Consider the following 6000-nt stretch of genomic DNA (forward strand, 5'->3'; position numbering starts at 1 on the left):
TTTAAAGACTGAATCCAGTATATGGTTTTGTTTGTTTGTCTGGTGAAATCAAATTGACATACATGCAAAACGTACAGACTGTGATATACTATTCACAGGACATTTACACTTGTCCAAATTGTGCAATACACAGCCCTGGCAGCAAGGGAAAAGAAGCCGGGCACGGTGGCTCACACTTGTAGTCTCAGCACTTTGGGAGGCCGAGGTGGGCGGATCACCTGAAGTGGGGAGTTTGAGACCAGCCTGACCAATGTAGAGAAACCCTATCTCTACTAAAAATACAGAATTAGCCATGTGTGGTGGTGCATGCCTGTAATCCCAGCTACTCGGGAGGCTGAGGCAGGAGAATCACTTGAATCTGGGAGGTGGAAGTTGCAGTGAGCCAAGATTGTGCCATTGCACTTCAGCCTGTGCAACAAGATCGAAACTCCATCTCAAAAATAAATTAAAAAAAAAAAAAGAAAGAAAAGAAAAGAAATGGAAAAGAACCATTCACAGAGGTAGGCGATGTAAGCAGCGCTTATAGAGTTCTACAGTGCACAACTTGCCTAACCATGTGCTGCCAAACAAACATACTGTCACACACGATTTAGTTTTACTGGAAATGTCTAAAACAAAAAAAAAATACTATTTCATTCCGTGTTTTGAACTCAATTTTTCAACATGTAGAGCGTCTTATTTGTAGTTTGCATTTCTGTTTGTTTCCTCAGCATCCAGACTTTGTTCTTCCCATAGTAGTCACCATTTTCACTTTGAGTGTACTTACCCCTGTTTCCAGCTCACGTGTGCAGCCCTATCCATGGCCTTCCTTTGGACAACTAGCGCTTGGTGATTGGTTCAGACATGGGCACATGACCTAAGCTGGCCAATTAATAATGAATTGGGTTACTTTTACTGAATACTGGGAGGAAGACTCACACTCCAGTTGAAATGGAATCTGGACGGAAGAAGCCCAGGAGCTGCTGACACACATCGTGAGACCCCAGGGGAGGGCTTATCAAAGAGTGAAGGCCACGCTAAAGGAGCAGAACCAAGACATAAAGAGAAGTCAATGATAGATCCTGACGACACTGTTAGAACCCCTCTTCCAGCACCCCAAGAAGTTATTTAAATAGATGTGAAGCTTTTGTAACAATTAGACTCCAAAATATAATGACTTAAGATGGATAAAAGTTTGTTTATTTTTCATGTAACAATCCAGGGAGGATAGTTTATCCTGGGCAAGGAGGACACTTAGTCCTATAAGGCCACCCAGGGATCCAAGCTTGTTGGTCAACTCTGGCACCTCAGGACATGGTTTTTCATTCTTGAATCTAGTTATTGTCTGATATGGTTTTTCTGTGTCCCCACCCAAATCTCACCTCGAATTGTAATAATTCCCACATGTCAAGGGTGGGGCAAAGTGGAGATAATTGAATTGTGGGGGTGGTTTCCTCCATACTGTTCTTGTGGTAGCGAGTAAGTCTCATGAGATCTGATGGTTGTATAAAGGCGGGAGTTCCCCTACACAAGCTGTCTTGCCTGCTGCCATGTAAAACATGCCTTAGCTTCTCCTTTGTCTTCTGCCATGACTGTGGGCCTCCCCAGCCATGTGGAACTGTGAGTCAATTAAACCTCTTTCCTTTACAAATTACCCAGTCTCAAGTATGTCTTCATTAGTAACGTGAAAACAGAGCAATACCCTCTCATTTCCCAGGAAGCAGGAAGAAAACATGGTGGGGAAATAACCTTCTAATAAAAATATGATCCAGATGTATCAAACATCTCTTTTTCTTGCATCGCATGGACCAGTGTTTTGTCACATGGTCACACCCAGCTCCACAGGAAAATGGAGAACGAAGTTTTCATTTGGGCATGGTCTGTTACTGAAAGAACAAAATGAATCCAGAGGCTGGGCGCGGTGGCTCACACCTGTAATCCCAGCACTTTGGGAGGCCAAGGTGGGCAGATCACGAGGTCAGGAGATGGAGACCATCCTGGCTAACACGGTGAAACCCCGTCTCTACTAAAAATACAAAAAATTAGCTGGGCATGGTGGCAGGCGCCTGTAATCTCAGTTACTCAGGAGGCAGGAGAATGGCATGAACCTGGGAGGCGGAGCTTGCAGTGAGGCGAGATGGCGCCACTACACTCCAGCCTGGGTGATAGAACAAGACTCTGTCTAAAAAAAAAAAAAGTGTTAATTAAAATGAAATGAACATGAGTTTAAAAGACAATACACATAGTAGTACTCTTTTCTTATGTGGTCATCTTGTTGATAGGATACAAAACTTACCATGCACTCAAATAGAACCTTCTAACCATAGGATTGCAGAGCCAGAAATTAATCCAAGGGTCATCATCTACCACATTCAAAGCAGAAATCCACTCCAGCATAAACATATGGACAACTTTTGCCCTGCTCTCTGAATTTCATTCAGCCCGTTACCATCCTTATCATTGTCATTATTCTTCTTTAGCTATTGAGGGCAAGAAATTGTGTACAAAAATCCAGAGGCTTTTACACTTTTCTAGAGCAGGTGATGAGCTCCCAAGATTCACCAAAGGAGGCTGTGTTTTCACCAAGTACCACAAAGCACCAAGGCTGAAGCTGAAATGGCACTTTTCCAATACCCTTACCAAAAATAACTTGAGCTTTGGCTCCACTGCCTGCTGCTCTCAGTGTGAGTGTCACAGAAACATATGCAGCCTTTCCTCTGGAAAGGTAAGACGGTGCTCATGAAAATGACTTGGCTATCACCAACAAGGGAGGTGATTTGTTCTACAGCCAGCACGCCCCTCTACCGGTCCTCAGCCAGTGAAAGAAGAATGACTTGGAAGATGACATCAAACCAGGTAGGAGAGCCTGGGAACAGTTCTGCTTCAGTTCCTCAATGCTGCATTCCTTCCTTTCTGCATTCAACAAATACATATTGGGTATCTGCTATGAGCAAAGATTGTCCACAATAAACTTTGGCACACACAAACATGCGCGCGCACACACACACACACAAGGACACATGGATAAAAAAGGTTTCAGTCCCCATGGAGCTTATGTCTCAGTAAGAGAGAGAAAAATAAACAAGTAAATAAACAATGTAAATAGCTATAGATGGTGCTGAAAAGGAGTCAGCAGTGTGCTTTGTAAGGAGTAACAAAGAATTCTACTTCAGATAAGAGAGGGCCAGGGAAGACTTCGCTGAGGAGGTGATCTATAAGTTAAGATAGGCAAGATAAGAAGAAGATATAGAAAATGTCAGGGGAGGTGCATCCCAGCTAGAGAGAAGGGCACGCTTGAAGGGTTCAGGCCAGCTTGCAGGAAAAAGGTTGCTGAGTTCAAGGGGCTGTGGGAAGAACAGTAGGGCTTAAGCTCAGAGAAGGAGGGAGTGCTGGGAAATGTAGTCCTAGAGCCAGGTAGGAAGGGGCAATGCAATTCTGGTCTTTGCAGGCCACCGCAAGGAGATTGCATTTTATTTAAAAGGATGAAATCATGAAGTGGCATCTGATTTATATTTTTTAAAATATTAGCCTGTCTGATGAATAGAAATGAATTAGAAGGGACTGGACTGGAAATGGTGATATCATATAAAAACCTACATCTAAAAGTCATTACCTGAATATCTTTAGAAAAAGACAAATAGAACTGCTGATAAGAATGTGAATTTATATCAATTGATATAACTGTTTTGGAGCACAAGTAATATTTATTTTTAAAAAACTAAAAACTTAAATAATTGCCTATCCTTGGTCTTCAACAATACCATTTCCGGACGTGTATCCACATATATCCAAAGGCACAAATATTTAATTCTAAGAATGTCCACTGCAATGCTGTTTGTGATAAACAAGTGGGAAAGTTTTGTTTGGTCTAAGTTTCGCCTTGGAGTTGATGCCCTATAGGTAGCAGGCGAATGAATAAAATTTTGCTCTTTCTGTGATGGAGATTTTGTGAATCCATTAGAAATCTACCTGCTAGAAGGTCCATCCGCAATTCTTTTTTTTTTTTTTTTTTTTAGACAGAGTTTTGCTCTTGTTGCCCAGGCTGGAGTGCAATGGGGCAATCTGGGCTCACCACAACCTACCTCCGCCTCCTAGGTTCAAGCGATTCTCCTGCCTCAGCCTCCCGAATAGCTGGGATTACAGGCATGCACCACCAGGCCCAGCTAATTTTGTATTATTAATAGAGACGGGGTTTCTCCATGTTGGTCAGGCTGGTCTTGAATTCCCGACCTCAGGTGATCTGCCTGCCTCAGCCTCCCAAAGTGCTGGGATTACAGGCATGAGCCACCATGTCCGGCCCATCTGCAATTCTTTTGTCAGTCTGGTTACTCTTTTACCTCCTCCACCTCCCAGATTCCAGTGCCCCAGACGGATGCTGAGTTATGTTTGCACTTCTGGGTGGTCCTCTTGGTGGCATCTATTCTACGATAACCTCTAGCTGTTCCCTCTGTATGTTTAACCAGTCAGAGGAGAATCTCACTCATTGTCGCCCTTGTACGTGGACAGTCAGCTCACTCCTAAGGCGGCCATGGCTCTTTGCTCTGCCATAGTCAGGGCAACTAGCCAACCCACAGCCTCCACCTTTAGACTCCTAGCGGATGGGTCTGGCACTTGTCCCTGTGTCCTCAGCACATGAGGGGATGCACATCTGGCCTTCTGAGTGATTCTCTTGAAAACGGCTCCATTCCTTTAAGGTAAAGGGCAAGCTCCCCTGTCTGTCGCTGTGGGAAAGAGAAGACCAGCTCTCTGCCAGGAAATCTTCCCTCTTTAATCTCTTTACCCACAGTGTCTTATTTAGGCTGGAGGTGCATGATCAGCTTATGCAGACAAAACAGTTTTAAACTACTATTTTTGGCAATTTCTGCACAGATGGTCCAGCACCTTGCTTTAAAAACATTTAGAGCATTTTCTAAATGTTTTGCCCCTGGGCCTTTAAGGCTTCTACTAAAATGAAATCAACAGGAAGAATCACATTTACCATTCTGTTACAAATCCAAATCATGGCCATTAAAATGAGTGGAAAAAGTTTCACTTACTTGTTCACTCAGCGGATATTATTTGAGCTACAAGTTGAGCCAGGCATGCTAGGTGCCTAGGTGTCAATAGAGTAGAGAGGAGACCAGACTCTCCGCCCTCATGGAGCTGGCTGTCCACTGGGAGTGAGAGATATTATAAAAATAGTCTGGTAAGTGTAAAATTATACACGAAGGAAAATTACAGTATATCGTGCAAGGGCAGAACAAGAAGACAGGACCTGACCCCTTTGGAAGGTGAGGGATGGAGCAGTTAGGGAGCTGAGCTGAGAAGGAAGAGGTGCTGTTATCTGAGCAAAGGTAGAGAGGGTGATGGGATGCCATAAATAATGGAATAGCATAGGGTAGAGCAAGGTCAGGATGGCTGGAACTGGGAGAATAGCAAGATCCCTATGTTATAAATTATCTATGCAGTATGATCCCATTTTTAAATAATGTACTTTTTATGTCCAAAACCATCTGAATATGTCCACATTAAATAGTAGCAGCAGTTACTAATTATTGGTAGAAGTAGTGGAAATTTTCATTTTCTACTGTGTGATTTTTTTTTTTTTAATAAATTCCAAGTGCAATTGTTAAAAACCAGAATGACTGTTTCTGCACAAGTGGGTCTCGCATCTTAAGTTTTATGACTAAGGACACACAAAAAAACATATGCCTCTAGTGAACTTGATAGGGATAACCATAAAGATTCTTCTGATCATTAAAACTCTTCCAGATATTTTCTGAGTTTCCTTTCTGGTGAGAAGAGCCCTCCTCTCTGTAGGTCACTGCAAAATGGATCCAAAAAAAATCTAGGCCAACACACAAGAAAAAGACCAGAGAGCAGTAACTAGATAACACAGGTATTTGGTATTTCTAAGACCCTTTTTCAAAATGAAGCGTGCATCTAATGTTTGTTGCAGGAAGATTAGAAGTCAGTATTCCAGAGGACTCCTCAGGGCTGTTCTCCTGGTTCACCGAATGACTTTCGGCAAGCCATTAATTT

This window comes from Rhinopithecus bieti, unplaced genomic scaffold, assembly GCF_001698545.2.
Source record: "Rhinopithecus bieti isolate Rb0 unplaced genomic scaffold, ASM169854v2 scaffold_56845, whole genome shotgun sequence".
In the NCBI taxonomy this organism is placed as follows: Eukaryota; Metazoa; Chordata; class Mammalia; order Primates; family Cercopithecidae; genus Rhinopithecus; species Rhinopithecus bieti.